General features: G+C 44.1%; 2 pseudogenes; both read right to left on the reverse strand.

Annotated features, from left to right (window-relative positions):
- Window positions 1-393: 393 nt before the first annotated feature.
- LOC120882599 lies at window positions 394-2,885 on the reverse strand (annotated as a pseudogene).
- A 1,931-nt stretch (window positions 2,886-4,816) lies between these two features.
- On the reverse strand, window positions 4,817-5,577 carry LOC120882600 (annotated as a pseudogene).
- Between the last annotated feature and the right edge of the window lie 4,238 nt (window positions 5,578-9,815).

The following is a 9,815-nucleotide window of genomic DNA, read 5'->3' on the forward strand; positions in this document are numbered from 1 at the left end:
TTGAACCAGCCTTGACTACAGCCCCTTCAACTCTCCCCCTCCAATCTGAGGGTCACACGCCACGGCAGGCATTGCCAGGTCCACATCATGTGCCTGATTTGACGGTGCCCTAGAACCCCCAGTACCAGACCTGTGATATCTTGTTGAGGATCTCAACATTTCGTCAGAAGGAGGAAGATGACCGAGATCGTAAGCATGGTCTAGCAAGACTCAGACTGTTTAAAATCGTTCTCAGCACAGGAGTGGCAGGAGACACAGGTTCGATCCCTGAGTCAGGAAGGTCCCCTGGAGAAGGCCATGGTATCCCCCTCTATTATTCTTGCCTGGAGAATCCCATGGACATTGGGTCCTGGTGGGCTTCCATCCACGGGGATGCAACGAGTCAGACGCGATTTAAGCTCTGAACCACACTCGCACTGGAATGGAATCCACATTCTTCTTGGCAGAATGATGAATAAGCTTGCTTTGGCCAGGTCTTTGTGCTCTGGTCATCAACAAGGCACTGGTTGAGTCTTTCAGGACTTGTGACTTTGACGTCAGCTCTGCTCAGGAATGATTTCACGCCTTCAATTGTAGGATCTACTCGAGCCCTTCTCTGGCAAGGAGGCTACGGTGTCTCACTGGAGCTGCCACCATCTCCAACCTTCTGTCAGTTCTTTGCCATTTTCAGTGTTTATTTGCTGCATTGCACTAGGTTTCTTGCCACGTGCAACCCCTCGTCTGCATCTTCCCCTCTGTATACCACTCCTGACTGGCTCTTTGAAGTTTTCCTTGCTTCTGACGATTGATATCCACGGGCCTGAGGACTCTGCTTTCTGGAACCCATTCCAACTACTGTAATGTGTGAAGTATGTCACTTTGTTATTTTTATGGCAACTTGATTGCCGGGAGAAATATCAATAACCTCAGATATGCAGATGACACCACCCTTAAGGCAGCAAGTGAAGAGGAACTAAAAAGCCTCTTGATGAAAGTGAAAGTGGAGAGTGAAAAAGTTGGCTTAAAGCTCAACATTCAGAAAAGGAAGATCATGGCATCTGGTCCCATCACTTCATGGGAAATAGACGGGGAAACAGTGGAAACAGTGTCAGACTTTATTTTTTGGGGCTTGAAAATCACAGCAGATGGTGACTGCAGCCATGAAATTAAAAGACGCTTACTCCTTTGAAGAAAAGTTATGACCAACTCAGGCAGCATATTCAAAAGCAGAGACATTACTTTGCCAACAAAGGTCCGTCTAGTCAAGGCTATGGTTTTTCCAGTAGTCATGTATGGATGTGAGAGTTGGACTGTGAAGAAAGGTGAGTGTCGAAGAATTGATGCTTTTGAACTGTGGTGTTGGAGAAGACTCTTGAGAGTCCCTTGGACTGCAAGGCGATCCAACCAGTCCATTCTGAAGGAGATCAGCCCTGAGATTTCTTTGGAAGGAATGATGCTAAAGCTGAAGCTCCAGTACTTTGGCCACCTCATTGATGCTGGGAGGGATTGGGGGCAGGAGGAGAAGGGGATGACCCAGGACGAGATGGCTGGATGGCATCACGGACTCAATGGACGTGAGTCTGAGTGAACTCTGGGAGTTGGTGATGGACAGGGAGGCCTGGCATGCTGCAATTCATGGGGTCACAAAGAGTCGGACACGACTGAATGACTGAACTGAACAGAACAGAACTGAACTGTAGCTAGTTCCTTTCATAAAGAAGAGGCCCACTCTAGCACAGCCTCTCTCACACTTCTGGGAATTTATGCTCCGGGTCCTGCTTCCACACCGTTGAAAAGAGATCCGCTGCACCCACTGCCTCCTTCTCCCACCAGCCCTGACTACTGCCCCCTACTGTCTCCCCTACCCAGCTGTTGGTCACACGTGCCGTCAGGCATCACCAGCACTATGTCTTGGGCCCAATTTTCCCGCGTCCGCGCCCGCCCAGCACCCAGACCTGCAATATTTTGTTTAGAACCTTAATATTTCATCAGAAGGAGGAAGATGACTGAAACAATAAGCTTGGTCTTCCAAGATTCAGGCAGTAAAGAATCGTTCTCAGAGCAGGACCTACAGGAGACACAGGTACGATCCTTGGGTCAGGAAAGTTCTCTGGAGAAGGCCATGGTAACATCTTCCAGTATTCTTGCCTGGAGAATCCCATGGACAGAGGGTCTTGGTGGGCTATGGTCCACGGGAATGCAGAGTCAGATGCAACATAAGCTGTGAACCCCACTTCACTAGAATGGAATCCACATTCTTCTTGGCAGATCGATGAAAGAGCTTGTTTTGGCCGGGTACTTATGCCATAGTCATCAACAAGATACCGTTTGAGTTTTTCAGGAATTGAGACTTTGACTTCAGCTCTGCTCCTGAATATTTCTCACTTTCAAGTGTAGGATCTACTTGAGCCCTACTCCGGCAAGGAGCCTGGGGTGTCTCACTGCGGCTGTCGCCATCTCCAGTCTTCTGTCAGTTCTTTTGTTTTCACATCAGTGTTTATCTACTACATTGCACCAGGCTTTTTGCCAGGGCCAGCCCCTCACCTGTATCTTCCTCTCTGCATACCAGTCTTGACTGGCTCTTTGAAGTTTTCCTTGCTTCTACAGATTGATATCCATGGTCCTGAGGACTCTGCCTTCTGGAACCCATTCCAACCACTGTAATGTGTGAAGTATGTCACTGGAATATCTTTCATGGCAACTTGTAGCTACTTCATTTCATGAAGAAGAGGCCCATGTAAGCACAGTACCTTTTCACCCTCCTGGGGATTTAGGCTCCAGGCCGTGCTTCCACACTGTTGATAAGAGATTCGCTGCTGCCGCCGCCGCCTCCTCCCACCAGCTCTGAAAACTGCCCCGTACTCTCTCTCCCACCCGGCTGTGGAGTGAGATGTGCCGTCAGGCATCGCTAGCTAGCTCTACATCTTGGGCCTGATTTGCCAGCATCCACAGCCTGCCCAGCACCTGGACATGCAATATTTTGTTGAGGACCTCAATATTTGGTCAAGGAGGAAGATGAACAAGACAACAAGCTTGGTCTTCCATGACTCAGATGGTAAAAATTCTTTCTCAGAGCAGGAGCAACAGGAGACACAGGTCCAATCCCTGGGTCAGGAAGGTCCCCTGGAAAAGGCCATGGTAATCCCTTCCATTCTTGCCTGCTGAATCCCATGGACAGAGTGTCCTCGTGGGCTATGGTCCACGGGGATTTAAAGAGTCATATGCGATGTAAGCTACGAACCACACTCGCAGTAGAATGCACTCCACATTCTTCTTGGCAGATAGATTAAAGAGCTTGTTTTGGACTGGAACTTACACCCCAGTCATCAACAAGCCACTGTTTGAGTTTTTCAGGATTCGAGACTTTGACTTCATCTCTGCTCCTGAATGTTTCCTTGCTTTCAAGAGTAGAATCTCTTCAAGCCCTTCTCTGCTGAGGAGGCTGCAGTGTCTCACTGGGTCTACCACCATCTCCAGTTTTTTGTCAGTTCTTTTTTGTTTTCAGTTCAACATTTATCTGCTGCATCTCACCAGGCTTCTTGTCAGGGGCAGCATCTTCCCCTCTGCATACCACTCCTGACTGGCTCGTTGAAGTTTTCCTTGCTTCTGCACATTGATAGGCATGGGCCTGAGGACTGCTTTCTGGAACCCATTCCAATCACTGTAATGTGTGAAGTATGTCACTGGGTTACTTTTTATGGCAACTTGTAGCTTCTTCATTTCATGAAGAAAAGGCCCACTCAAGCACTACTGCTTCCTACACTCTCCCCCACCCAGTTGTGAGTCAGACGCTTGGTCAGGCATCATCAGCTCTACATCTTGGGCCCGATTTGCTGGCGTCTGCAGCCCGCCCATCACCCAGACCTGCAATATTTGATTTGTGTTTGATTTTTTGTTGAATTTCTGTTCACAGCAACTGGATATACAAACAAAGGGCTTTTCTCTGGTTGAATCAGGGCATAGCAGCTGAGATGGTAGTCCTTGACGAAGGCCTTGCCACACCCTTCATGATCACAAACAAATGGTCTCTCCCTCATGTGGAGGACAGGTGTGAGTCCAGCTTCCAGGCCTTGTTGTAAACTGCACTGCAGCTCAGGAAGGAGCAGGTGAACCTCTGATGGGGCGCCTGGGGTGGCGAGGCTGTGTCCTCACTGGCTGGAATGAATGCATCGGTGATAGTCAGGGATGATACCACCACGGCCACCGAGGCCAGCAGTTCCAGGTTGTCCTGGACCAAGCCCTCGGCCACATGCTGAGCCATGAGCCACGAAGCTTGGTTGTCTTTTATGGCAACTTGTAACTACTTCATTTCATAAAGAAGAGTCCCATGCAAGCACAGCACTCTCTCACCCTCCTGGGAATTTAGGCTCTGGGTCCTGCTTCCACACCATTGATAAGAAATCGCTACTACTGCCACCTCCTTCTCCCAACAGCCCTGACTGCTGCCCCCTACACTCTCCCCCAGCCAGGTGTGCATCAGACACGCTGTCAGGCATCACCAGTGATACATCTTGGGCCTGAATTGCTGGTGTCTGGAGACCGCCCAGATTCCGGACATGCAATATTTTGTTGAGGACCTCAATATTTGGTCAGAAGGAGGAAGATGAATGAGATAAAAAGTTTGGTCTTCCAAGACTCAGAAGAGATAGAATTGTTCTCAGAGCAGGAGTGACAGGAGATACATGTCCAATCCCTGGGTCAGGAAGGTCCCCTGGAGAAGGCCATGGTAACCCCCTCCATTATTCTTGCCTCGAGAATCCCATGGACAGAGGGTCCTGGTGGGCTGTGGTCCATGGGGATGCAAAGAGTCACAAGCTATGTAAGCTATGGACCACACTCACAGTAGAATGGAATCCACATTCTTCTTGGCAGATAGATGAAAGAGCTTGTTTTGGACTGGAACTTACGCCCCAGTCATCAACAAGACACCGTTTGAGTTTTTCAGGATTTGAGACTTTGACTTCAGCTCTGCTCCTGAATGTTTCCTTGCTTTCAAGAGTAGGATCTCTTCGAGCCCTTCTTCAGTGAGGAGGCTGCGGTTTCTCACCAGGGCTACCGCCATCTCCAGTCTTTTGTTGGTTCTTTTTGTTTTCAGTTCAGCATTTATCTGCTGCATCTCACCAGGCTTCTTGCCAGGGTAGCCCCCTCACCTGCATCTTCCCTTCTGCATACCACTCCTGACTGGCTTGTTGGAGTTTTCCTTGCTTCTGCACATTGATAGGCACGGGCCTGAGGACTCTGCTTTCTGGAACACATTCCAACCACTGTATTGTGTGAAGTATGTCCCTGGGTTATCTTTTATGGCCACTTGTAGCTTCTTAATTTCATAAAGAAGAGGCCCATGCAAGCACAGCACTGTCTCACCCTCCTAGGAATTTAGGCTCCGGGTCATGCTTTCACACTGTTGATAATAGATTCGCTCCTGCCACCACCTCCTTTTCCCACCAGCCCTGACTACTGTCCCCTACTCTGTCCCCCACCCAGCTTTGGGTCAGATGCTTGGTCAGGCATCACCAGCTCTACATCTTGGGCCTGATTTGCCAGCGTCCGCAGCCCGCCCATCACTCGGACCTGCAATATTTTGTTGACAACCTCCATATTTGATCAAAGTTTAGAAAATGACTGAAACATTTAATTTGGCCTTACAAGACTCAGATTATTAAGAATCTGTGTGTAACATGGAAGATCAAGTTAAGATCCCTGGGTCGGGAAGATCCCCTCCAGAAGGGAATGACCCCCCACTCCAGTATTCTTGCCTGGAGAATTCCATGGACTCAGATGCCCAGCAGGCTACAGTCCTTCGGGTCGCAAAGAGTCAGACACGACTGAGTGACTTAACACTTTTACTTTTTCAGGCTACCATTCCCAAGGAAATGTGCATATTGTACCTACAGCATATGAGCTTCTTCAGAGATAAAATAATTTTCCCTCATCCTTGATTACCTAAACTTATCTATGTCTTTAATCGTTCTTTTCTTTGTATTTTACATAAATGGGTAACATATCTCCTTTGTAAAGATATGTATGTAAAAGTTTAATAATAATATTAGTATCAACAATGTTTACTGAGCACCAGGAAGTGTTTCATGGGATTTTTTTCCATTTTTTTAATTTTTTCCTCATAATGGTTCTGTGATGTAGTTATTGTTTCCATTTTATTTATTTATTTAAAATAAATTTGTTTTTATTTTAATTGAAGGATAATTACTTTACAATATTATAGTGGTTTTGCCATACATTGACATGAATCCACCACAGGTATACATGTGTTCTCCATCCTGTAAGACTTACACCATTTAACAGATTTCTGAATTCTCAGACATATTCAATGTTGAACCAGAAGAAAACCCCAGGTATTCTAGTTTCCAGAACCTGTGGTCTTGTGTGTTAAGTCATAGTAATAGCAATCTCTGTCCTATTTTTTCTCTTACCTTGAGCTGTCAGTTATGGGTTTTCCCTCCAGTACCCGTATTTTCAGTATCCCTAAATTCGCACCTTCCCTTCAGTCTACAACTATGCCTAATTTTTTCCATTAAAATATTAAAAGAGTGTTCAAGATGGCCGAGTAGAAAGACATGCATTCATCTCCTCTTGCAAGAGCAACAAAATTGCAACTACCTGTTTAACAGTCAGTAACAGGTGGATGCTGGAACCCACCAGAAAAAAGATACCACATGTCCAGAGACAAGAAGCCACAGCGAGAGTAGGAGAGGCACAATCACGATCAAATCAAATCCCATACTTGCCATATGAGTGACCCACAGACTGGAGAACAATACCAAACAAGTTCTTGCACTATTGTGAAGTTTCTTAAACCCATATTAGGCTTCCCAGCCTGGAGATCTGACAAAGGATCAAGGAATCCCCCAGCAATCTGGCCTTGAGGGCCAGCGGGATTTGATCATAGGACTTCCTGAGGACTGAGAGAGAGAGACTCCAGGGCACAACCAAAAATTTTATATGTACCATGACCCAGAGGAGAGGAGCAGTGACCCCACAGGAGACTGGACAAAAACTGCCTGCCAGTGTTGGAGGACCTCCTGTGGAGGCATGCGTCAGGTGTGGCTCAGCACAGGGAAGGGGGCACTGGAAAGTCCCCTTTGGTGTAAACCCTCTTGGAGTTCACCATTAACCCTACCATAGAGCCCTTCAGACCCCAGGTCTGGGTTTCCTCAGGCCAAACAACTACCAAGGAAGAAGTGCAACACCATTCATCAGCAGATAATTGGATTAAAGCTTTACTGAGCAAGGCCTTGCCCAATAGAGCAAGGCACAGTTTTTCCCATTGTCAGTCCCTCACATCAGGAAGCTTACACAAGCCTCTTAGCCTCATCCACCAGAAGGCGGATAGAAGAAGCACAGTCTCACAGCAGCTAAACCAAAGCCGTATTACAGAAAGTTAATCATGATGAAAAAGTTAAGTCCCTTTTGGCTCAGCTGGGAAAGCACTTGCCCCTGATGCGGGAGACCTGGGTTCAGTCCCTGGGTTGGGAAGATTCCCTGGAGAAGGGAAATGCTACCTACTCCATTTTTCTGTCCTAGAGAATTCCATGGATGGTATAGTCCATGGGGTGGCAAAGGGTTGGACAGGACTGAGCAACTTTCACATGTCCCAGATGAATGGACAAGATAAAATCCCAGAAAAAAAATTAAATGAAGTGGAGATAGGCAATCTTCCAGAAAAAGACTTCAGAATAATGATTGTGAAGATGACCCAGGATCTCGGGAAAACAATAGAGTCAAAGACTGTAAAGATGCAAAAAATGTTTACCAAAGACCTAGAAGAGCTAAAGAACAAACAGATGACTAATACACTAAAAGAAGTCAAAAGCAGAATAACTGAGGCAGAGAATTGGTAAATGACCCAGAGGACAGAATAGTGGAAATCACTGCCACAGAACATAATATAGAAAAAGAATGAAAAGTAAACAGCCTAAGAGATCTCTGGGACAACATTAAATGTACCAATATTTGCATTATAGAGGTCTCAGAAGGAAGAGAGAGAGAGAAAGGACCTGAAAAAATATTTGAAGAGATAATAGCTGAAGAATTCCTGAACATGGGGAAGGAAATAGTCAACCAAGTCCTGGAAACACAGAGAGTCCCAGGAAGGATAAACCCAAGGAGGAACACACCAAAAACACAGAGTAATCAAACTGACAAAAATTAAGGACAGGTAAAATATTAAAAGCAACAAGGGAAAAACGACACATAACATACAAGGGACTCCCATCAGGCTATCAGCTGATTTCTCAACAGAAACTCTACAAGTCAGAAGGGAACGGCATGATATATTTAAAGTGATGAAAGGGAAGAACCTACAACCAAGACTACTCTACCCAGCAAGATTCTCCTTAAGATATGATGGAGAAATCAAAAGCTTTCCAAACAAGCAAAAGTTAAGAGAATTCAGCACCACCAAACCAGCTTTACAACAAATACTAAAGGCAGGAAACAAGAGAAGGAAAAAACCTACAGAAAATAAACCCAAAACAATTAAGAAAATTATCATAAGATCATGCATATTGATAATTACCTTAAATGTAAATGGATTAAATGCACCAAACAAAAGATATAGATGGACTGGGTGGATGCTTGCACTTACTACATCACTCTGCTTAACCCCCCCCCCACAATTGTATGTAATTATTTTACATTGTTAATCATATTCCTACTATGGCTTACAATTGTACTTATCTTTTATTTTTTGTTTGGCTGCTGATTGTGAAAACTGATATCTTTTACTGTTGTGATTATATAACCATTACTTAATATCATTGTATTATGATTGATTGGTCAACAAAAAATAATAGAACTCTATTATCACCACAACTAGGATCTAATAGAAACACCTGTAATCACTTTTTATTTTTTTATTTTTTATTTTTTTTAATAATTTATTTTTTTTTACTTTACAATTCTGTATTGGTTTTGGCATACATTGACATGAATCCACCACGGGTGTACATGTGTTCACTTTTTAAAATCTAGGTGCATATCAGAATTATCATGAATTTTTTTGAAAAATACAAATGCTCAAGAATTGCTTTTTTTCTCCAGAGCTCCAGATATGTTTCCAATGAGTGGTCATGTTGAAAAACAGCTGTACCGTATGGCAATCTTTTATCTAGTTTGTTTCAGTTTTTCTATTTCATATTCAGTGCTCCCATTTTATTTAGTTTATGTTCTCCGATTTCTCCATCTCTCTTTTCTTTTTCTTGATGTTTTGTCAAGCCTTTATCAACTGTAGTAGAAAAGGTTTTGTGTATATATATATGAAAACTTAGAATTTTTGCCAAAGTTATGACATTTTGATTCCACTTGTTCAACTTAGTATGAATAGAATGCTAGATTTCTAATTTAAAAATAGATATGTAACAAACAGCAGAGGTTTTCTGTATGGCATAGGGAACCATAGTCAATAGCTTGTAATAACCTATGGTGGAAAATAATTTCAAAAGTAATATATGTGTGTTTGTATAACTGAATCACCTTGCTGTGTACCTGAAACACTGTAAGTCAACTAGACTTCAATAAAGTATATATTTTAAAAAAAGAATAAGCAGGTGAAAGAAGGAGGAGAAGCAGGAGCAGGAAAAAGAGAAGAAACCTCTCAACTTTGTTTTTCTTTAACTTACTGATATATTTCAGTCATACAAACTTCTTAAAAAAAAAAAAAAAGACTTCTCAAGTCTTGTCTCCAGTTTCTAACCTACTGATTATTTTTCAGCCCACTCAAAATTAGTTTTGATCTTCAGTTCTTGAAAATGCTTACTCTGAAGTCAGTCAATGACTTCCCACTTGTCTAACTAATCCAACAGTTTTTATTATACTTT

This window comes from Oryx dammah, unplaced genomic scaffold, assembly GCF_014754425.2.
Source record: "Oryx dammah isolate SB20612 unplaced genomic scaffold, SCBI_Odam_1.1 HiC_scaffold_23, whole genome shotgun sequence".
Classification (NCBI taxonomy): Eukaryota; Metazoa; Chordata; class Mammalia; order Artiodactyla; family Bovidae; genus Oryx; species Oryx dammah.